This window comes from Pinus tabuliformis, chromosome J (genome assembly GCF_031772625.1).
Source record: "Pinus tabuliformis cultivar Carrire ecotype Pingquan chromosome J, CPIR1, whole genome shotgun sequence".
Lineage (NCBI taxonomy): Eukaryota > Viridiplantae > Streptophyta > Pinopsida > Pinales > Pinaceae > Pinus > Pinus tabuliformis.
In genome coordinates, this window is record NC_142295.1 from 35219995 (window position 1) to 35229569 (window position 9575).

Genomic DNA, 9575 nt, shown 5'->3' on the forward strand with positions numbered 1-9575 from the left:
ATGTTTTATTTTATAAGTTATTCAGGTGCTATTTAATCTTTTGGCTTGTTAGTGAATGCAGGTTTCGAAGAGGAGGAGCTCATCTGGATCGGTGAGGCTGGACTACTACAAAGCGTTGGACTAAAGGTATGTTATAAACACCTGTTTACTTGTATTCTAAATGCATATTTAGAGAAAGGTAGTGTTTACTTGTCTTGTTTGTCACTAGAAAGCCTTAGCTTCTAGGGAGGTCGGTTTTGTCCGCAAAATTGACTCTTTCCGCATGACAAAATGGCGACTCCGCTGGGGAATCCATGGATTTGATTGATTTCTCTTTTGATTGATACTTTGATTTGAGAAAAGTCGTTTTCTTTCTGGTTTTTGGCTGATTGACTGTGAATTTGGGTGGAATAGCTTAGGATTAAGTTATATTTTATTTTTCTTGGTTTTGCTAGCAGTACGCACCCTCTGCGTTAAGCACAGTGCGTACCTGTACGCACTTTTGCTGTGTACACAGAGCATGGCCGCACCTGTGCAAACAGGCTGCCTGCATACCCCTGTCAAAAGCCTAGAAAATTTCAATTTCTTCTTTTTATCTTTTAGATTTTGTTTATAGCTTGTTTTTGCTGCCCAGATCCACTGTTCACCTGTCAGAAGCTTTCATCTTGGCTAATTTCATTGGCATTCCTGCTTTAAGCTTTCATCAATTGGGTGTTTTGAGTCTCTTTTTTGAGAAATTCTTAATTTGATTTCCTTTGGTCATTACTTGGAGGTTTGTCTCAGTCTTTTCACAATTTTGCATCTTTTTGCTTTTGTTTTTGCAAAAAAAATTCCCCCTCATTTTCCGGGGGGGGCTAAATTGTGTATGAGTGTTAATCGCCTTTGAGTGTTTTTATTTTTTGATCTTTGGAACTCTCGCCCAATTTTCTCGACCTACACTTGATTGGTTCTTAGATTACATTAGAATCGTCTTGTGTTTGAGAATTCTCTTGCATAGATCACATTTGCATAATTAGAATTCTCATTTTCAGAATATGAATGAAAAATGTGCATAGATTACATTTGCATACTTTTCAAGTGAATTGTGCTTAGATTACCATTGCATAGTTTACATTCTGGAAAATCAATCGTAGATTTAGATCAGCTTTCTTTGATTTGAATTTACACAAAAATTAAAAAAAAAAATGGTTTGGAATTGATTTGCATTAGTTTTTCTTGATAAAATTAATGCATTAGAGAATTTGTTATATTTTCTCTTAGTGATCAATTTTTTGCATTGTTGGAAGTGAATGGAAACTCTCTCGTTACTTTAGTTAGGATTCATCGAATTGAAAGGATTACATTATCATATTCGATTGCATTCAGTTTTGAGTCGGGTCATAACACCATTGGTTTCATATCCATTTACCCATTTGGCTAATAACAGCCTAAATAACACAGCGCTTAATTAAAATTCATCTAGTAAGTTTTACATTTCTAGGGCTCTGAAACACCAATATAGATCAGGCTAGTGTCTTGGAGTAGGAGAGTAATTAACTCTCCAAGATAGTAAAACCAAACAAGTAGCTCATCTTGTGGTAGGATAAATCCAACTGTTACATATATGCTCTGGGAAAGCTCCTCTTAAAGGAGAAGCACGAGATCGTGTCCGAACCAGTGAAGGGATCAATCCTCCTTCATTAGGAACGACGCCAGATATGCACGTACTACAAACGGTAAACCTCGGATTGACCATTGTCGAGGAGCCTGGGGTCACTTGTCGGTAAACCTTGGATTATTGTCAAGGAGCCGGCAAGGGGATTGAGCTTGTTACTCTGCCCTTGTGTGCTATCGGATCGTAGACTGTTCCCCCAGGTATATTTGTTGCTGTTGGTGACCTTAGTGACCATTATCTTTAGGGTTATACCTAAGGTGACGGTGGAGGGAAGATCCCACTGTACCTGGAGCAGACGTCGGCTAGACTCACTTGGATTTTCTGGTGGGTTCACTTCACTCGAGACGGTTAAAGTGGAGGAACTTGGTCCAGACTATGCATTAAGCAGGTTGCCGGGGTAACTGTTCCACCCGCCACTTCTGTACTGAATTCTTCGATGTTGGATTTCATCACCAACTAGTGTTTTCGGTCCGGAAGGTTACTGTTTGTGTGTGGTTTGACTCCTAGATTTGATAGCGCGTGTTAATTTGTTTTTTTTTTACTTTTAGAGACCATAGGTGTGAATTGTGAATTTTAATTGTTAGGTGTGAATTGTGAATTGTAAATTTTAGTTATAAATTGTTAATAAAATTCACTGAAGTTGAATATAATGGCAAACGTTCCGGAATTTACCAACCTAGGAACCCCTCCTAACGAGAATCCTAGTACTTTTCCTTACTTTGGAAATGTTGGTCCTCCTTATATGGCTACTTTGTCATTACCTGGATTTACAATAGGATTACCGATATGGTTATTTTCAACTTCGTTGGCCCAAAGTACTCCAATTGTTCCACCTCAACCGAATGCTTCACCTCAACAGAGTTCACCATCTCAACATCACCAACCTTCTGTTGACCCTTTACCTTCTTCGCCTAATTTTTCTTCCTCTATTTCTTCCTCTTCGCCTGGTAAAAGCCTTGATGCTAGTAACCAGGAGGCTAAGAAGAAGAAGAAAGGGAAGAAGAAGAAGAAGAAGAAGAAGCAAGATAAGAAAGAAGTCAACCAACCAACTGTGGCTGTAAGTGTTAGTTGTGTTGAGGAAAATTCCGACATGCATCGTAAACCCAAATACCCTTGCAGGCTTTGTAAGGGTGACCACTTCCTTGTCAATTGTCCTGGTATTCCAAAGGTCTTGGAAGTGTGGTCAGAAAAATCTCATCAACTTTCCATTGATCCATCAACCAGTGATAGTCAGGTTCCTGGGAAAAAGGGTAAAGTTAGGTTTCCTTGTAAGTTATGCTAAGGGAGTCATCAAACTCACATTTGTCCTCACATGGATGAAGCCTCAACATTGTTGGAAAAACTTACTGTTCCACAGCAAGAATTTCCAACTGGTTACCGTAAACTTTCTCCCAACCTACCATCAACTGATGGAGTGATTGATCTAGTTTCAAGTACAGTCGATCACACTCTTCCATTGGAGAGTGAAACTCATGTCACTCAGGTTGATGATCCTTTAGTTGATCAAGTGGTCGATTCAATTTCACATTCAGTCGATCCCACTTTCCCTTTAGAGAGTGAACTTCATACCGCTCAGGTTCTTCTTGTTACATCAGATTCTTCTATGCCGGGGGGCATTTCACCTGTTTCTACAGAACCCCCTCCAAGTACTGAGGTCTTTTCCTTTGATTGGAATAGACTGACAGAACCTCGTCTTCCTTCCTCCATCCCTTTCCAAATCATTGTCAAGGCTGGTGGTAGGGACATACATTGTACTCAGGTAGATGAAGGTGCTTCTGTTAGTATTTTATCCTCAACTGTTTGGAAAGCTTTGGGTTCCCCTCAGCTTGCGCCTATTACGCAGAATCTGAAAGCTTTTAACAGAACCATTAGTGAACCTTTAGGGATCCTTCCTAAGTTTTCTATTACCTTGGAAGGTAAAACTGTCTGTATTGATCTTATGGTAGTTCGAGGTCCCTTGGATTTCAATTTACTCCTTGGGCGAGACTATGTTTATGCAATGAAAGTTGTCGTATCGACACTCTTTCGCGTGATGTCTTTCCCTCACAATGGCAGTATTGTGACTGTAGATCATCTTTCGTTCCCTAGTCTTGTTTCAACTACCAATAAAATGACACCCCTAAATGTTCCTGATTCTAAAGTGGTATCTACCCTGCCACGGGTTAATTATGTGGCAACTGGTCCCATGTTTTCAGTTACCGATGTAAGTGAGCCTCTCACTGTTTGCTCATCTTCCTTTGATTTAGATCTGGTAATTGACATGGAAAACTCTATGGGATTACTTGAACACGATGTTCTTATCCCTTTTGAGTCCCTTGACATGTGTTCCTTCCAGAGAACTATTCTTCCTTCCGATGAAGATCTCTTGGAAGCCATGATCAAGGTGTGTCCATTGACATGTCTTTCTTCCAGTTGGAAGCCATGATCAGTGTGTTACGAGGATAGTTTTTTCCTGTGTCAACCTCATTAAAAAATGAAATAGGATGTAACGAGGAAAGTTCCTTTTACTGTGTCGACCTCGTTAAAAAATGAATCAGTGAGTGTGAGGAAAGTTCCTTTTACTGTGTCAACCTCGTTAAAAAATGAATCAGTGTGTGAGGATAGTTTTGTTCCTGTGTCAACCTCGTTAAAAAATGAAATAGGATGTAACGAGGAAAGTTCCTTTTACTGTGTCGACCTCGTTAAAAAATGAATCAGTGAGTGTGAGGAAAGTTCCTTTTACTATGTCAACCTCGTTAAAAAATGAATCAGGTACGAGGATAGTTTTTTTTCCTGTATTAACCTCGTTAAAAAATGAAACAGGCTAGCATGAGGATAGTTCTTTTACTGAGTCAACCTCATTAAAAAATGAATCAGGTAGATTTTAGGATATGTAGGTAGATTGTAGAAAGTAGGATTTTGAGGATAGTTCCTGTTACTGAGTCAACCTCGTTAAAAAATGAATCAGGTATGAGGATAGTTCCTATTACTGAGTCAACCTCGTTAAAAAATGAATCAGGTATGAGGATAGTTCTTTTCTTGTGTCAACCTCCTTAAAAATGAAACAACTCCCTTTTCAAGTTAAATATTGAAAGTAAACCTTCATTCCATCCATCTGGTTGAATGCAATGAAGCCTGGGGGGCATGTACCTCGCTTTGCATCATTATACTGGGGGCATGCAAACTTTTTGAGCATAGTTCCTTGTCTTGTGTCAAGCTCGTTAAAAATGAAACAAGGGTAGGTTAAGTAGGTAGATTGTAGAGAGTAGTCATGAGCATAGTTCCTTGTCTTGTGTCAAGCTCATTAAAAAATGAATCAAGGATTTTATGAGCATAGTTCCTTGTCTTGTGTCAAGCTCGTTAAAAAATGAATCAAGGTTTTTAGAGTAGAGTTTTTTGTTAGGTAGATTGTAGAGAGTTGTTATGAGCATAGTTCCTTATCTTGTGTCAAGCTCGTTTAAAAAATGAAACAAGGGTTTTGAGGATAGTTCTTTTCCTGTGTCAACCTCACTCAAAAATGAAACAACTCCCACAAGTCTTTCCAAGATCTTGAAAGTAAAGCTTCATTCCATCCACCTCATTGAATGCAATGAAGCTTGGGGGGCATGTACCTCGTTTTTGCGTCATTATGCTGGGGGCATGTGAACTTATAACAAGCATAGTTTTTTGTTTCAAGCTTGCATAAACATGAAACCGAATCCAAGCATAGTTCTTTTCCTGTGTCAAGCTCATTTAAAAATGAAACAAATCCTCCTCTACTTGAGTCGAGAGATTGACTAGATCTCATAAATGTTAAGTTGTATATTTAGATAGTTATTTCAGTTTTTTGCATAATTTTCTTACAGTTTTAGGTCGAGTCTTTCAAATGATCTCGTAACTCAACCTTCATTTCATCCAACTGGTTGAATGAAATGAAGCTGGGGGGCATGCACTCTAGCAGTTATGCTTAGGGGGCATCAAGCATAGTTTTCTCTCTGTTTCAAGCTTGTATAAAAATGAAACTACTTTGAAGCATAGTTTTTCTCTGTTTCAAGATTTTGTAAAAATGAAACCTATCTCGAGTCAATTTCAGTTATTTTCAAGACTCGTTAAACTCATGAAAATACCCAGATTATTTTGCTATCTTTCATTCTAGTAAAACAAATGAAAATGTCGAGTTCTTTCCGTCTTTTCCTGCTCGTAAATTAAATTGAAAGTCGGCCATATGAGTACATTTTTATCATTTTTTCGAACTCATTAAAACTTATGAAAAAGTGAAAACCATGAGTATATTTTTGTCATTTTTTCAAACTCGTTAAACTTACGAAAAAGTGAAACCGTAGAGTCATCTTTTAAGCCCTTTTCTGACTCCTAAAACATGAAAAGATTGTCGAGCGTTTCTTTTACACTCGTTAAAACGGAATTAAAAGATGGTCCCCTTATAGCCCTTTTCTGACCGTAAAAACAGGAAAAGATTGCCGGATTTTTGTCGTTTCAAATTCGATACTGGAAATAAAACGACGTGTCCTTGATCGCTTTTTACTTTTCAGGTCAAAGACACTAATCATGAAAGTACTCCTTGGTCGCAAGATCAAGCGGTTCTCTCAAGTATTATTTTATACTTTTTTGGGCTTGGGAGACACAAATTTACGAAAAAGTTCAACCTTGGAGTCTTCTTAAGTTTTTCAGACTCTCTAAAATTGAAAAACGCCGAGTTTCTCCTATACTGGACTCGTTAAAATTCCACAGTAAAGGACCTATTCGATTACAAACAGGAACGGACCACTCCTTCTTAGGGTTCGAATCTAAAACTAAGTTGGACTCATCCAAAGGATGAGCAAGCATATGTTATCCTCCTCAAGCTTGTAAAAAATAAAGAGGTACTTGCCAGAAATGGTGGGGGAAAAGAGAGAAAAATGACCCTATTTGTTATCCTTTGTCTTAGAAGAAGCCTTATCACCACTCTTGAACACGACACTTTTTATTCACCTGGGTTGGGAAATCCTTTGCCTAACAGTTGATCAAACCACATGAAAATCTTCAACCGGTTCCGGGTATTAACTATTGGGTCAATTGTCACCAAGCCATCGGTCGTGTCGTTATGTGTTCAAGAGGTCACTGCAAATAAACCATTCATCTTGAAAATACCCGTCATCCATCTCGACCATCCCTGAGTCAGTCCTTACATCTACATTTCTTCAACTTGATCTATGATTTCGTGTTGTGGGCTTGCCTGCAACGGGTCGCTTTCTATCGACATCAGCACATTATCTAGAAAGATGACCTAGAAATCGTCAGTACCTTGAAATCTACATGCATCAATGGCAGGTTTCTCGCCTTTGACGACGGTTTACATCATTGACTTTCAATCGAAGGATTCCGTGAAATGTTCGACATCAACTCATTCATTCACATCTCATGGATTGTACTAGGTACTTTGAGAACCATTGACATCACTGGTGGTCTCTCTCACACTTGTTAACAGTTTACATCATCGACTGGTAATCAAGTGGTTTCTACCATGTTCGACATCAACTCATTTATTCGCATGGATAGAATCGTACCTTTTCGGGAAGTAGAAATGAAGACCCTGGATCTAGTTTCCACCATCCAGGCTGCGAGGAGTTTTGTATTCATTATACAGTAGACTAATCATAAACAGATGGTTGCGTCCATACTGTGTCTACATGATTCTATGATTATGATGTACTGCGAAATCATTCCTATATCAGAGCAGTAGTTAGTTTGTTAGTTAAAGTTTTCGATCTGAGTATGGGAATGCCTACCTCAGTGATGATATGATCTTACATATGTATTTTGTATTGAATATTTGCAGGTTCTGACTGGGCTCTCCATAAGATAATCCTTGAAATGATAAAGTACTTCACCCTTCCTAGATGATATGAAACCCTAATCTACTACAGGCTTCGCACTTTAGGGGGCAATCTGTTACACTAAAATTTGTCACCATGACTATTTGCAGTCAGTATGGCTCCATCAATTGTCATACTGTCCTCCTTGGCAAGTCTTATACCTCTGCTCCTCATGTCAAACTCCAAGAAAGAGAGAAAGTCCTTAAAAGTCAATATAACTCTGGTTACGCAGTTTCTCTTACCCTTACCTGCGTGTACGCACCTCAAGTTCATAATACCTGCGTACTTGTATGCTCTGACTGTAAAGGGGTGGGTGCGTACTCCTGTAAAGGTCAAAAGGCGCAAGTTTTACTTCAAAAAAGTTACTTGTGGTCGATTCTAGAGCATTCTAGAACATGGTTTGACGTGTATTGAGCGCCTCCAGATGGTTCATGTATCCCTATGAAAGAGGAACTTATCCCATCAAGAGGGGAGCTATCCCATTGAAAGAGGGGCTTATCCCATTGATGGTGGACCTGATTAACTTCCTCTAAAGCATTATAAATACATGCATTGGGCCAGAGGGAGGGGAGGTTGAAAGCTGAACATTCCTAAGGGTAGATGTTGCTGGAATTAGGACTCCCTTATAGAGCTTGAGAGGAGAGATTCCCATCCTTTCCTAGCCTTATTTGGAAGTGGGTGAGCTGATCAAAGTAAAGGAAAACTCTTGCTGGACCCTAGGAGGGACCTGCACAACACCAAGGCTCAGGTTGTAATGGTTTCTTTTGTTTCCACTTAATTCAATTAAGCTCACTTTTCTCAACAAATTGTTTTACATGATTTTTTTCATATACTCCATGGTCTGTATGATGAATATGTTTTATTTTATAAGTTATTCAGGTGCTATTTAATCTTTTGGCTTGTTAGTGAATGCAGGTTTTGAAGAGAAGGAGGAGCTCATCCGGATCGGCGAGGCTGGACTACTACAAAGCATTGGACTAAAGGTATGTTATAAACACCTGTTTACTTGTATTCTAAATGCATATTTAGAGAAAGGTAGTGTTTACTTGTCTTGTTTGTCACTAGAAAGCCTTAGCTTCTAGGGAGGTCGGTTTTGTCCGCAAAATTGACTCTTTCCGCATGACAGTGTCATTGGTACTGTCTCGGGATCTCCTCGAACCCTCTGTAATCAGGGATCCCCTCAGTCAAGCCCTAAAGGTTCCGGGCTATCTCCTCCTCTGCATCTCCACTTGAAGGTGGAAAGGCAAGCTCTCTGTTGTCCCTCTAAGCCATAGGAGCAAGACCTATCGGTATCTCAGGTCCAATATCTGTAAACGTTGAGCATAATTATTAGGGCATATACATTTAAAATCCAAAAACAATAAAAAACTAAAATACAAAAGTTTGGTGGTCAACCCAAGTATGTTACCTCTCTCATCCCACTGCTCTCCAGGTTGAAGCAGTATGTCTGGGTCTCCCCTGACATCCGTCCTTGTATAAGGCCAATCCTCAACCACTACCTGCTAACGATGTAGCCACTCCATGAAGTCAGGACCCTAGGATACTGGTTGGCCGTCGCCTCCTCGTGGCATCACATGAGCCCACCAAGTTATTCGGGTCTCCCATGGTCCGGGCCACCCCACTCGCATGTCCTGTAACTGAAGTATGGGTACCCGCTCCAACATGAGCAGTATCAGAATCGAACCGTACCCAAACTGCTTCATCTCTCCTCTCTAGCATTTGGTCAATTGCCTCTTCATGTTCAGAGGCACTGCCTCTGCCGAGAAAAAACATAGTAGGATTGAGGCAATCTAAACTCCAGTTGTGTTTTAGTTGCCTCATGTTGAGCCTGAGAACCAGCCGCTCTCGTGATCATGAATAAAAACACACGCAGTGACAAATCATTCACTGCTGGAATTTGTAACTTACCGCTAGTGGATGATTTTCGTGCCCCTCGGCACGCTCGTGCAATCAACATGTCTAAGGACTCTTTGGTGATTCGCACACCGCCCATGCGGGGTCTCTCCCCTTATCGTGATAAACTAGTCAGAAAATATATATATGTGGCGTCAAACTCAACCTCCTGCCCTCGGACGATGAATTTACCCTCTATTGGGTTCCATGATCGAATT